At 43.6% G+C, this 15,392-nt stretch overlaps 1 long non-coding RNA gene across 2 annotated transcripts in view; it reads right to left on the bottom strand.

Annotated features, from left to right (window-relative positions):
• The window catches only part of LOC123376304, a 120,043-nt gene that overhangs the window by 83,119 nt on the left and 21,532 nt on the right, over positions 1-15,392 (bottom strand). Inside the window, exon 1 of one of the 2 annotated variants that reach the window (XR_006581752.1) lies at positions 243-418. The exons of the other annotated variant lie outside the window; for it this stretch is intronic. This is a non-coding gene — a long non-coding RNA (uncharacterized LOC123376304). Of the gene's footprint in view, positions 1-242; positions 419-15,392 lie in introns of those variants that run through there. 2 annotated transcript variants of the gene reach the window in all.

Here is a 15,392-nt window from a genome sequence, read left to right as displayed (position 1 = left end):
TGACTGAACTCGACCAAATTCATTTTATTTATAACCTCAGGTTGGATTCCAAACTGGGTCCCAAAGGGATAAAGCCAACTCTTTCTTAATGCATAGCAACGATGAATTTAAAGAGGACAGTCTCTACCATTGATGGTACCGGGATAGGTACCAGGAGATAGTATCAGTCAGTGTTCACAAGGGTACTGAGAGAAAGAGTGTAAAACACTGCAACACTGACTTGAAAACTGTCATCATGTTACCTGGATTTCTGGATCCTGACTTGTGCCAACATGCTCTCCCCCCTGCTCTGAGACTGTCAAAATGGAGTAAATACAAAAATAATGCTCTGAAGCTTGGGTGAAGATACTTCACACCTTCATCTTTCAACTGGCCTCCTCCATAACCTCTCTGAGGGGGCTGACTAAGGTGCAGAGCAGGCCTTTTCACACCTCAGAACCTCCTGGCAGAGAAGAGAGGAAAAGAGATGATGGCAGAAGTTCATTTCCTAAATTCTAACATCCCACTGAACCACCTACATAGATAATGCTGAGGTGTCTTAAGCCTGAGAGGGCTAGCACACAAATAGAGAGGGAACCTGAAACCTTCAACCTTCTATGTACACTGTGGTTTCCCCGATTTCATTAGTACCAATCCATTCTCCAAAGAAATCTAACAAAGAAGAATTCAACAAATCTTTTAGGTTTATTTGTTTCCCGTCTTCCAGCACACCCATAGGTCAGCCATTACGATAGCCAAATTAAAAACAGATTTATGAAGGCATCGATTTTAGGGATGGAAGGGACCATTAAGATAATCTAATTTCCCCTCCTGCATAGGACAGGCCATAGAATTTCACCCCCGGACTCGTGTATAGATCCCAGCTATTTGTGGTTGAATAGTATTATTGTTGTTTGTTTATTTGTATTGTGGCAACCCCTGGGGGGGAGGAGCATTCATGGGTCAGGGTTCCATTGTGCTAGACACTGTAAGAACAAATAACAAAAAGATGGCTCCAACGAGTTTACAATCTAAGAGCAAGATGAGAAAGAACACGAATAGAGTGAGGGGTTTTTTGTTGGTTTGTTTTATAGAACATAATCTGGATTTAAAGACTCCAAATGATGGAGAATTTATCACATCCCTTTATAACTTGTTCCAAAGGTAAATTATCCTTGCTGTTAAAAGAAGTATCTTATTTCTAATTACATCTTTGCTGAATTAAACTTCCAGCCATGTTGTGCCTCTAATATTAAGAATCCTCTAGTATCAAATCTTCTCCCTACATAGGCACTTATAGATCATGATTAAATTGCCTCTTTACCTTCTTTTCCATAAGCTTAATTGAAAATCATAACATCAATGAAGGTCCAAAAAAGTACCATTTCCTGGTGACTCTGATTTTCCATAAAATCTTGTTTTCACAGGAACAAGTTAAGTGCCCTGCTCGCTTGCTTCCTTTGATTCCTTCCCATTTTTTCTAAGGAAAATGTATTTTAAAGAAAATGCTCTGTGCCTTCTTAGGAGAAGCTTGTATTCAAGCAAGGTTGGTTTCATGATAAATCAGAACACTTGAAAGTACTCAAAAAGGTGCACCACAAATCCCTTGGGACTGAACTCAAAACAAATCTGGTTAATGACAAATGAAATAAAACTAGGGATATATGGATTACAAGATACCCTACATACTATAGAGGAAGGATGATCCTGTGGTTGAAGCACAAGACTGGGAGATCTGGATCCAATCTTTAACTGCCGCAGATTTAGTGTGTGATAATGAAAAATTCATTTAAACGTTCTGTACTTCAGTTTACCCATTTGGAAACTGGAGATAAAATCCTCCTCGAATGAGTGCTGTGAGGATGAATTAATTAATTAGTGTTGGCAAAGTACTTTGAGATCTTAAAGTGGAAGGTGCTATAAAAAAATAGTTACTACATTGATCCATAAAATATAGTTCTATCCACCCATCCTGCTGTCATCGCTCACAAAGTTCTCTCTCTTCTTCCTTCCCCTCTGCTTCCCATTTGCAGCTAGCAGGAGCTTATCAGACTCTTCTTCAACACAATGGGCCAGATTCTGATCTCACATACAACAGTTTTACCCTGGCAGAGTTCTCCCAACATAAGTAAGATGGGTCAGAATCAGGGCCAATGTCCTAGGGGAGAATACTGAGCTTTACAATATGACAGAGCTAATACCTGATACTTTATCTCCCCTTTCGGATACTGAGTCAGGCACTGGAAAGTACTTATGCTGTTTTGCCTGTTGAGAACTCCGCAAAACCTCCTTTCTCTGTTCTCGTTAAGAGCAATGCCAGGCCATTAAACACTAGATACTCTTGCCTCTGTGGAATCCCTCTAAGTGTGCAGCACCATCTTGGTGTTCACCCACAGTTATTCCTCATGGCTCAATGAAAAAGCTTCCATTCCCAAGACAACTAAAAGCCCAGAACACTGCCTTTCCCCCTGAGATGATCCATCTGCTCTAAAACCTAGAATACATTTTATTGGCATCTTAGAGATATTGGAGTTAACTGGCAGCTAGTTACTGAGTCATTCCACTGGCAGTCCTACATCTCATTGACCAAATAGTCCATGACAACTAACGCTACAAGAAGAGTCCTTAGCTTGAATGTAGGACAATATAAGCATCAACATTTTGTTTTTTACGTCCCTCTGATTGCCTAAGATGTCCTATGGATGTTACCTTAGTTATATTTTCTGTAAAAGGCTCTTACCTCAATAAGTGCAACGCCAAAGAAACTTACGCAATAGTTTTAGCAGCAGATCGAGGACTAAGTCACCATTGATTGCCCCGCACTATGTGTAGTCATTTACTCCAGCGTGAATGAATGCAAGGTGGGTGTAAAATGCCATCAAATTATTTAATCTGCACCATTGTAAATGACTACACCAGGTGCAGTGGAATGGTGGATTAGACCAGGGAGTCAGGGTCTATTCCCTTATCTGCCATCAACTTCCTCTGTGAACCTGGGGCAAGTCATTGTTAAAGTACATGCATAAAAGTATGCACCCCTCGGTGCGATTCACTACATGTCTGAGGTGCACATTTGCTGTGCAGATTTGCACATGTACACATGTCAAGATATGCACAGCACGGAATTATACATCTGGGTTAGGCACTTAGCTGAGTGGAAGAGGTCTCGGGGGAACCCCAACACTTAGCATACTCAGTTCCAGCATGTAAGCTTTTAAATATATAATCAACTTTATTGTGCCTCAGTCTTCCTATCTGTAAAATGGGGATAACAATGGCCCCTCTACAAGGTAAAGGGTTGTGAGATTTAAATAATTGGTAAGAGTCTTCCAAAGCCTAGGTGCTGTCATAATACAAACAAAGCCTTCTGTATTTAATTTTCATGAGGTTCCTACAGCTTTTATGAGATAAACAGGAATTTAGATAAAAGAGAGTCAACAGTCTGATCAGAAATAGACTTTGTTTATTCATTTGGTTTTTTTTTTTAAAACAGCATTTTTTCCTATTATTCTTTCAACTCTGGTCAGAGGCATGATATGAAATGAAATGTAGATAATAACTCTGAATAGGTGGAGAATATCAATTTCAGCATCTCAGGTACAGTAGCTGTTGAGCCTAATCATATTCCCAATGGCTATGTGTCATGATCTCTAGAGTTGGTACTAAATCCCCTCATTAAGTGCTCAATGTAAACTTACAGGCATTCTCAGATTGTGTGTTCCTAGCTCTGCAGATAATTACTTCAAGTAACTTGTTCACTGTATTTATTGGTTGGCTGGTTTTCCTTTGACCTCCCAACATTAAGTCTCTAACACAAATTCCTCCAAAAAAGACTAAACAAATCTCTCCTGATCCACCGCTGTCATTATCATGCACTGCCACAGGGCAAGCTGCAGGCCCCTGATGAAATAATACATGAATTTCAAGTATATATTTTCAATGCAAAAATCTACCTCTTGGTGAAGACTGCAGAACTTCATATTTTCCTGTCCTTAGATCAGTGGTCCTCAAACTTTTGTACTGGTGACCCCTTTCACATAGCAAGCCTCTGAGTGCAACTTACTCCTTATAAATTAAAAACACTTTTTATATATTTAACACCATTATAAATCCTGGAGGCAAAATGGGATTTGGGGTGGTGGTTGACAGCTCATGACCCCCCACCCACATCATAACCTCTCAGCCCCCTGAGGGGTCCCGACCCCCAGTTTGAGAACCCCTGCCTTATATAGTATGGAGCTTTGATTGATTAACCAGAGAATTTACACACACACACACACCCCAGAATATACTGGCATGTATTACTTCTGCAGCCCTGACTTATCTTTAGTATTTAGCAAATGTATAACTAAGTAGCTCAGCTAACCAATTACTCAAGTGCTTAAAATTATGCACATGCTTAAGTAATTTACTGGATCCAGGCATGAACTGGGAAGACCTGAAGACAGCCATAAACATTTGACAAATTCTTGGAATAATCTAAGAAGGCTTAAAACAAGTTCTAGGAACTTCTGGTCACTCAGCACTGGTTCCTTCTATTCTTGCTAATGTGTTCCTTGCTGAGTACACCGTTTATGATTAATAGACACAGCGGGGTAAAAATCATTGTTTGCAGGAGTTCTATATAGACATCTATAAGTACAGAATTGGAAACTTAGTTCAGTTCTGTATTTCAGCTATTTCCCATACGCTAGCAGCCAACTAGAGAGCCCTGGAAAGTATCACTATTAACACCAACAATAACCACCAACTTTTATCTAGAGCTTTTCACCAGTACATCTCACAGCGAGGTCAGTAACATTATCCCCATTTTACAGATGGGGAAACTGTGAAGCAGAATGGTGAAGGGACTTGCCCAAAAAGTGTCCCAGCAGGCCAGTAGCAGAGCTGGGAATAGAGCACAGGTCTTCGGGGTCCAGTGCTGTATTAGCCAGTTTGCTCCGTAAAGTTTTTACCAGTCTCTCTGTTTTCTATAATCTCTAATTTGTTCATGTTGTGCCTCACTGGACTGTTGAGCCTGGCAGGAGACTGTTAAAACTTTGCCACTTAGCTTCATTTACTGGGGGACTGATTATTTATATCACATCTGTCTTAAAATAGAGAGAGAAGCAATATCACCAGTAGAATGGCTGAAACTGGTCTGACCATTATTGCAAAGTACAAGGGCTCTCATTCAGGCAAGCACTTAATCAAATGCTTAAATCCATTCCTAGTCAGAGAAGCAAAAGGTTTACTTTGAAGTCAGTGGGAATTACACACATATTTAAAGTTAAGCATGTGCTTAGGTGTTTTGCTGAATAGGGATGATTTCCTGAATTGCAACCCAGAGCTTGTGGGAGTCCCTGCAGGAAGGGAAGCTGGGAGAAAAGCTAACAACAGTGAGAAGTCTCCAAAAGGGAGAGTCTAGGGAATAGATAGGGCAAGGAATGCATGCAAAGCTGAAAGCAGGCATAAAAAGACCTATATTTAAAAAGGAGGGAGAAAGTGTCTGGGGATTGCAGAATTAAAATTAAGACAGGAGCCCTGTAAAATGGAGATTGGGGATTGGGGCATGAAAAGCAAAGGCTCTATTTTTCCCTTTTCTTAAGTGTGAGTTAATTCCCCAATCAGTCAGAACAGGCTTGTAATCTACAACCTGCTTCTTGTTTCCCTAACCTGCAAATGGAAGTGAGTTTTTATTATTATTAATTATTATTATATTATTATTATTATTATGTATTAGAAGTAACTGTTCTTTGTGGGAGCACAACAAGCCTCTTCTCTTATCGCTTCTCTTTCATGCTCTGGCCATGTGTGATGAATGCTAATGAGATCAGACTTTTTCAAACCCCATGCAGCCATGCTTTTGGCATCACAACAGTACACCCAAGCTGTAGCTCTTTGGAATACTATATTAAGTGGGATACCTCATTACCCATAGTGTATTTTGATAGTATCAAGTCAGGTATCAACACCCATCTACGTCTAATATGCAGCATTCATAGATGGGCAGTACGTGTTCCATTCTGAGTCTGTGCATCTCCTGTTCTTTCAAATCAACATAGAGGTTAAGAAAAAATAGTATCAGACAGGAAGTATTCATGCTCTGTAACACGTTAGAGGGTTCATATATTCCATGCCAGAACATATTGGGGTAGCTATTTCATACCATATCTATATTGTTGCAGGAATGATACATTGACATGTGTTAATAAAAGTTACAGGAATAGCAAATGTAATACAGCAACACATGCTACAGGGTTAATATACTTCATGCTATAATACATTTCAAGGTAGTCTATTCCATGGGGCAATGAAAATTGCAGGGATAGTACTTTCTATGCTATAGCAGCCGACAGAGATAGTACACCCACCCCTTAAGCCTGGCCTACACTACGCGTTTAAACCGGTTTTAGGAGCGTAAAACCGATTTAACGCCACACCCGTCCACACTAAGAGGCCCTTTATATCGGTATAAAGGGCTCTTTAAACTGGTTTCTGTACTCCTCCCTAACGAGAGGAGTAGCGCTAATATCGGTATTACCATATCGGATTGGGGTTAGTGTGGCCGCAGATCGACGGTATTGGCCTCCGGGCGGTATCCCACAGTGCACCACTGACCGCTCTGGACAGCAATCTGAACTCGGATGCAGTGGCCAAGTAGACAGGAAAAGCCCCGCGAACTTTTGAATATTTCCTGTTTGCCCAGCGTGGAGCTCCGATCAGCACGTGTGGTGATGCAGTTAAAAATCAAAATAAAGAAAGAGCTCCCGCATGGACGATGCAGACGTGATCGCTGTAAGGGCAGGCAAATCTGTTCTATCAGCGCTCAAAATCATTTTTTAAATATCTCCAGACAGATGCCATAGCAGGGACTCAGCGCACTGCTGCGTGACAAGCGTAACGGAAAGCCAAAGAATCAAATGGACGCTCATGGACTGGAGGACTCAAGCTATCCCACAGTTCCTGCAGTCTCTGAAAAGCATTTGCATTCTTGCCTGAGCTCCAAATGCTTCTAGGGTCAAAAACAGTGTCCGCGGTGGGTCAGGGCATAGCTAGGCAATTTTCGCACCCCCCCACCCACCCCCAGAAGTGAAAGGGAAAACAATCCTCTCTTGACTCTTTTACATGTCACCCTATCTTTACTGAATGCTGCAGATAGACGCGATGGTGCAGCACTCAACACCAACATCCTTGCTCCCCCACGCTATGGATGGTTGATGGTACAAAACGACTGGTATCCGTCCTCATCATCAGCCTATTGGCACATGGGGCAGTGCAAAAGGACTGGTAACCATGCTGATTAGCATCTGTTAGGTCGATCGAGGGCGCCTGGCCCTAATTTTTCCTGGTAGATGGTACAATATGGCTGATAACCATCGTCATCATAGCAACAGGGGGCTGAGCTCCATCAGCCCCCACCCTTCATGTGTAAAGAAAAGATTCAATTGCCCCTGAACTAGCAGAGGGATGCTGGGCTCCTCTCCTACACACTCCTTACTGTCCTGTCTGGACTATCATAGCAGCTGGAGGCTGCCTTCCACTCATATCTCACTAACAAGTCACTGTGTCTTATTCCTGCATTCTTTATTACTTCATCATACAAGTGGGGGGACAATGCTACGGTAGCCCAGGAAGGCTGAGGGAAGAACGGAATCAACAGGTGGGGTTGTTGCAGGAGCACCCCCTGTGAATAGAATACAGCTCATAATTTCTGCAGGATCTGACACAGAGCAGCTGTGCTCTCTGGTTCTCTGATACAGTGGTTCTCTAGTACACTTGCCCATATTCTAGGCAGGACTGATTCTATTTTTAGATACCAAAAAGGAGGGATTGACTCAGGGAGTCATTCCCAATTTTGGCTTTTGCGCCCCTGGCTAAGAGCAGCCAGGGGCACTTATGACAACAGCAAATGGCACAGTGCAAAAGGACTGGTAGCCACGATCATCTTATTACCAATTTATGGTATGGTAGATGGTACAATATGGCTGATAACCATCTCTGCTATCATGCAAAAGCAAAAGCATGCTGCTGTGTAGCGCTGCTGAATCGCCTCTGTCAGCGGCATCTAGTACACATACGGTGACAGTCACAAAAGGCGAAACAGGCTCCATGATTGCCATGCTATGGCATCTTCCAGGGCAATCCAGGGAAAAAAGGCATGAAATGCTTGTCTGCCGTTGCTTTCCCAGCGGAAGGAGTGACTGACGACATTTACCCAGAACCACCCGCGACAATGATTTTTGCCGCATCAGGCACTGGGATCTCAACCCGGAAATTCAAAGGGGCGGGGGAGGCTGCGGGAACTATGGGATAGCAACGGAATAGCTACCCACAGTGCAATGCTCCAGAAATCGACGCTAGCCTCGGACCGTGGACGCACACCACCGATTTAATGTGTTTAGTGTGGCCGCGCACACTCGATTTTATACAATCTGTTTTGTTAAACCGGTTTATGTAAATTCGGAATAATCCCGTAGTGTAGACGTACCCTTACTGTAGCATGCTTCTCACCTGTCCTTCATTACAAGGAGTAGCTGCAATTTACAACTCAAATTCCCCACACACATGCTCTATTCATTCAATTTTTATTACTGTAGGTTTCCGACATCAGAAACATTAAGTGAGGTAGGGAAAAAATTATTTATGGTAAAATAAATAAACCCTGCCAGCCTTCCATGTTTCCTACACTGGTAATATGCATTTTCTTCTGGCTGCTTCTCATATCTAAAGTCCATGGCTGCTAGACTGTCCTCTCCAGGGGATTTGACACCTCTAGCTACTTTAAAAACTCTAAGGGCAACATATTTACTGGTCAAGTGATCCACAGATGCTAATTAGCACATTTCCTTTATCCCTGTGAATAGCCCTGAGGAGAAGGATGTTCCTGGACACAACCAGTGGTGACCTGGAGCAGGTTCCCACAGGTTCTCAAGAACCGGTTGCTAAAATTAGACCTCCGTGGAAAACCGGTTGTTAAAGGGCCCGGGGGTGGGCAAAGAACTCTGGTCCGCGGGCTGGACCATCCTGTTGCTCCCAGGATTCCCAGCTGGGGAGGCTGAGGCTCCCCTGGCCCTTCCCCCGCTTCCCCCCAGCTGCAGCGTGGCCAGCCACCGGCACCAGCTGGGCAGCTCAGCTGAGCTCTGGAGTTGTCCTGCTGCCACTTTTTGAGTGGCCCAGCAAGGTGTGTGGAGGGGGGGGGGTGCTGCTGCTGCAAGCTCCAGGGCTGGCCCGAGGAGAGGGGAGGGGGCAAGTGGGGCAATTGGCCCAGGCCCTGCAGGGGCCTCCGGCCCCACGACGATCTCTCCCCAGCCCCTTCCCCGCTTCCCCCCCCTTAAATCAGAACTTTTTATAGGGAACCGGTTGTTAAGATTTTGGCAGCTCATCACTGGACACAACAGATGAAATTGACCCTGTGCTGAGGGCTGAAGAGTGAGAACAGGATCTTGCTGACTGAGTGGAGGAAGCAGAAAATGGGGGGCCCCTCAAAAGAGCACAGAGCAGAGCATGTTTCAGGGAGCTTTTACAGGCTGAGCAAATTACAGGTTAGTTGTGAGGTTTGGCATGAAATAGAGGCAGTTCCCTGCAGACGGGGAGTAATGTATGAGCTTCTAGTTGATAGGCTGAAGAGCACAGGTGGTGTAACAGCAAGGGAGCTAAGTCTAATCAGTTATTAGTCAAAGACCCCTGCAGCAGAGCAGACTGCAGTGCTGCAGTCAGTGAGCTGCCAGCAGAAAACAGAGGGGAGTGAGAGCTGGGACATGGCAGGGTATCCAAGAAAAAAACTGAACACCCAAGAAGTCTGAAAGAACAGGGTACCTTAATATTTGATGATGAGCTGCGCATTTGTGTTCTAAAGAGCAAAACCCAATCAGCAAATGGGGGTTGGCAGGGGGGCCACACTGAACAAGGAGACTTTCCCAGAAGGATCCTGGTCTCTGTGTCTCTCCACCTCTTATACCTCAAAGTCTTGATGCGGGCTGCCTGGCTCCCCCACCAACCACTGCCGGGGAAGGAGCGGAGAAGACCAAGGAACCGTGTTTCTCTAAAACGTGTCAATCAGCAGCCAAGAATTTAATTACTTGCCTTCACAAGGGTCTATTTCACATCTTGTTCCCTTTAATTTCTTCCCTCGTTTAAAAAAATCAGTTTCACCTTGTTTGCATTTGTTAACTCCCTTAGATGCCCATGTGCCTTGACATGCCCAAATTGTCCCTTTCTGGAAGCAGCAAAGAATCCTGTGGCACCTTATAGACTAACAGACGTTTTGCAGCATGAGCTTTCGTGGATGAATACCCACTTCTTCGGATGCAAGCAGTGGAAATTTCCAGGGGCAGGTTTATATATGCAAGCAAGAAGCAAGCTGGAGATAACGAGGTTAGTTCAATCAGGGAGGATGAGGCCCTGTTCTAGCAGTTGAGTGAAAACCAAGGGAGGAGAAACTGGTTCTGTAGTTGGCAAGCCATTCACAGTCTTTGTTTAATCCTGAGCTGATGGTGTCAAATTTGCAGATGAACTGGAGCTCAGCAGTTTCTCTTTGAAGTCTGGTCCTAAAGTTTTTTTGCTGCAGGATGGCCACCTTAAGATCTGCTATTGTGTGGCCAGGGAGGTTGAAGTGTTCTCCTACAGGTTTTTGTATATTGCCATTCCTAATATCTGATTTGTGTCCATTTATCCTTTTCCTTAGAGACTGTCCAGTTTGGCCGATGTACATAGCAGAGGGGCATTGCTGGCATATGATGGCATATATTACATTGGTGGACGTGCAGGTGAATGAACCGGTGATGGTGTGGCTGATCTGGTTAGGTCCTGTGATGGTGTCGCTGGTGTAGATATGTGGGCAGAGTTGGCATCGAGGTTTGTTGCATGGATTGGTTCCTGAGTTAGAGTTTCTATGGTGCGGTGTGCAGTTACTGGTGAGAATATGCTTCAGGTTGGCAGGTTGTCTGTGGGCGAGGACTGGCCTGCCACCCAAGGCCTGTGAAAGTGTGGGATCATTGTCCAGGATGGGTTGTAGATCCCTGATGATGCGCTGGAGGGGTTTTAGCTGGGGACTGTATGTGATGGCCAGTGGAGTCCTGTTGGTTTCTTTCTTGGGTTTCAAGTATCAGAGGGGTAGCAGTGTTAGTCTGGTTCTGTAGAAGCAGCAAAGAATCCTGTGGCACCTTATAGACTAACAGACGTTTTGCAGCATGAGCTTTCATGGGTGAATACCCACTTCTTCGGATGCAAGGCTTGCATCCGAAGAAGTGGGTATTCACCCACGAAAGCTCATGCTGCAAAACGTCTGTTAGTCTATAAGGTGCCACAGGATTCTTTGCTTTCTTGGGCTTGTCTTTCTGGAAGGTTCCCCGCAGTACTGGTCACACAGGCTCATCTCCCCCAGCTACAGCATTGCATTCCGCTACGATGTCATTGCATTCCGCTACGATGTCATTGCATTCCAATAGCTCACATTTTATACACAGAAGAATCCTGATGATTAAAATCACTCAGATGACACCAAGTCTGGTTGACTCATTAAGCAATTGGCTAAGTGGGAGTTAAGCAACAGGGCTATACCAGAAGAGACAATGGGATAGCTTATTAGAAAAGGAGGTTCTGATCACTGGGAATCTATCGGAGCATCTTTCTTACCACAGTATCCACTAACTGTGGGTGAAACCTTGCGCTTAACACAGAAAGTCATGCATAGTGGTACCATCCATTCATGTGGACAGGAGTCACCCTGCCAGAGCTGCTTAGGACAGATCAGGGCAAGCTAGGGGAATAGCACCACCAAATGCATTTTGTGCCTCCTTAATAAAGGAGATCTCAGCCTTCCCCTGCAGTCTCATAACACATCCCATATGTAACCTATATGTGCGTGTCAACGTGGAATATCTTATAATAATAGAATATATTATTTATCTTGTAATGCCACTGATCTCTCAGTTAAGGTTTTGCGCTATAGTCCAAGGGAGATGAATGTGTTGTGTGCAGTGTGTTTCCTTCTCCACTGGATACAAAAGGACATGCCTTGGAGAGGCCCAGTCTGCCACGGACTATGGAAATGTGCTGACAGTGATTCAGCGTATGGTTAAGAGGCAGCCCTTAATTTGGCATTTCCTTGCTTGGCAGGATTTGCACTGTGGGAACATCACCTTTAAACAACTTCAGCTGGTTTCAAATGAATTTTTTTGCTAATGGGACTATACATGTGAATGCTCTTGGTAACAGCTGCTCTAACGGGACTTTGCCTTTGTTTTTGGTAGCACTGACGGGCTTTGATTTTTATTGTACAGCTCAAAGGACGCAGAGGGTACTGTGGCAGCAGCTTGGAAGAGGGAGCATTGGCTGCCCTGCCTTTGGCATTTTACTCTCTATTTCTCCCCCCTCACTGTGCAGCAGGAAGAAGCACAAAGGCCTTCGCCGGTTACCAGCCCCCTTGGTCTCTCTTTAGCCTGCTGTGCTAAGCTACCGTGACTGAGCATTTTGCTCTCTAACAGGCTCTTTCCTGGCTAATCAAACATGTAGCTTGGCCCTGAACCCCATTTCTGTTCCAAATGGTTAGAGCTGGGAAATAGAATAATTACATGAAGAGACAAGAACATGTCTGAAAAGCTGGCCTGGTTCTTTGATGGAATAGTTAGTTGCAGACTAGATGGAAATGGCTGCAGAGATCTGCTGGAGGCCAGAATAGTTGTTTCCTGGTTCATTATGTCAGGATTCCTTGACTACCCACCCTTGAGACAGATGATTGCAAGGGGAGGAGTCAATGTGGTTCATCCAGTGGCTCATGGGGGCTGCCTGTGGATCGGTGGTCCATACAGAGCACCTGCTACGTTCAACACTGAGCTTTTTGGTTGTCAGCACCCACCAGATCAGACAGCAATTCCAATGGGAGGGGCGCTAAAAGTTATGGAAGCATGATACAGGCACTGATTAAACATCCAGCTCCAAAAGCATGGTGCACACAGCCAGTGAAGCCATCGTAAAGGGATGGGAATAATACTCCCCAATAACAGCTCTCTTCTTTTCTTCTTCTCTTTTGTGCTGTCTCCCTACTTGTGTGTTGTACTTAAAAGTCCAAAAAGGGGGTGAGAGATTCAGGATTATTGTAGCGACTTGTGCATGACTGATGATCCCGAGACTATAGCATGTGCACGAAGTAGAAGGGTGCATGGAGATTAAATAGAATCTCGCACTATTCCAGGGGATTGGCTTGCGGCACAGACGCTGGTTCTGAATCTGTCCTTCCCCTAATTCAGGGTTCCATTACATAGACTGCACTAGGCTGTAAAGCTCAGATCAAAAACTGAGCTTTCCTAAAGTTCAGGGGTCATCAAAAGGGTTTGGATTCAGTGTTCTGGTTGCAATGTTAATCTCTGGATCAGGGTTTGAACACCCCTCATGTTCAAGGGAAGTTGGGTTTGAGATTCTGGCTGTTTTCAAACATTTATTTGAACTCAGTAAATGTAGTGGGTTTGATTCAGAAGGCCTCACTCCTGGGAAGGCTTTTTTTTTTTTGGCTTTGACCCATGTGGAGTTTTCATCCAGTGAGTTTCATTTCGAACTTTAAATGAACCCAAATAAGCAAAGTGTAACTCAGCCAAAACGGCCACATTTGTCCTGGTTTCTGGTTGAAAGTAGAAACTTCTAACACCCCAACATTTGGGGATGATCAGCTCCAGGGTTTTAGTTAAAGAAATGAGCCATTTTCAAAATTCAGATCTAGAGCATAATTTGTATTGTGAACTCCTCTCCAGCTGTGGCTTAATCTGAAGTTTTGATCTGGCCTCACATGTAGTTGACAGTACTATGCAAAATCAGTTCAGTCTTATATATTATCCACTTGACCTGAACCCACGAATTATCCCAAATTCACTGTAAATTCACCCCAGTGTCATTCAAAATGCTGCCTTCCTTTAGTTTCAGGCTTCCAATAAATTCCAAAAAGTAAGGACAGGGTACAAAGATGACATGCATGTCTGAGGGTGTGTACATGACCCCTTCATCTCTCACAGCACTTAGATTTTCAAGTGTTCTTCAGCATCCTTCATATGGGGCTAATGCATTCCACGAGCACACAAAAAATAAAATAATTGAATAGCCACTTTTTTAAAGCCGTACCAAATTCATCACTTAATGTCACGTTTCATCATAATCTAATCACCACAGAGCAAGGAAAATCATCATACGGGAATGTGCTTGTCTCCATCAATAAGCCAGTGATTATTCAGACAATAACTAGGTTTATTCTCTTCATTTCTTAAAATGTTTGGAGTCTTATGAAGATATTCTACAGAAGGGATTATTTATATTGGCTTCTGGATACTAAAATAAATGATGGGAGCATTAGAAAAGCCTAAGAGATGTTCATTTGAAAATAAATATAAAACTCTTAATGATTTTCATACTGCAGAAGGAAATGGAAATGTTAGGTTATTTATCAGATTAAATGTGCATTGCTCATTCCATCTTGTTACATCCAGGTCCTGTATGTAATGCCATAGCTGGAACTTAAATACCAAGACAGCAAAAATAAAAATCAAAGCAAAAATTTTGAAGTTGGCTGTAGAGGGGCAATGCTAACTGGCCATTATTTCATTGCTCATTCTTGGAAACTCAGTTCCAAACATAGGACCAGATCCTTAGATGGTGTAAATCAGAGTAGCTCCATTGATTCTAACAAAGCTACATCAACTGATACCAGCTGAGGATCTGGCCCTGAATCTCTAGTAAAATATATATAGTTCATCCCCACATGGATGACAAAATGTCCATTAATGGAGAGACAGAGCAAATCCGAATGACACCTGTGTGCACTCACATTCCAGGAGACAGATGCATGCTGTAGCATTTCATGCAAACAGATGTCTTCACTGAATGCACCAAGATTGCCAGAGCATCTGATAAGAAAACCGAGATGTCAGGAAAGAAAACCAATTTCCTCCGTGAGCCAGTTGCCCTCCCAATTATTCGTCACACCTCCAGATTTAAGTGTACATGTGTAAAGACCACTCATGCAGCAGAGGTTCTGGCTGTATGAGGATAAAGTGATTCTGCGGAGTAACAGAAAAATATTTCCATGGCACAAACAACAATACATCATTTATGAATTACTGATAACAAAAATGTAAGGCCAAGTCCTTCTGACCTCACTCTGGTGAAACTGCCATTGACATCAATGGGGAGTTTTGCCCAGATGCTCTGACCTATAATTATGATGGAGGCATGGTAATGACTTCATAATTAGTCCCAAATAGAGATCTTGGTGCACTGGAGCTGAATCCCCTTTGAAATACAGGGGAGTCCCGATTAAGTAAGAATTTCATAACTTGCACCTATTTTAGCAGTGAGTATGGGGGACAATGGGATGAAATCAGGGAAGGACAAGATGCCCTTTTGCTTAAGGCCCTGGATTAGGAGTCAGGAGATCTGGCTTCAATTCT

Source organism: Mauremys mutica, chromosome 8 (genome assembly GCF_020497125.1).
Source record: "Mauremys mutica isolate MM-2020 ecotype Southern chromosome 8, ASM2049712v1, whole genome shotgun sequence".
Taxonomy (NCBI): domain Eukaryota; kingdom Metazoa; phylum Chordata; order Testudines; family Geoemydidae; genus Mauremys; species Mauremys mutica.
This window is presented reverse-complemented; position numbering and strand designations above follow the sequence as displayed.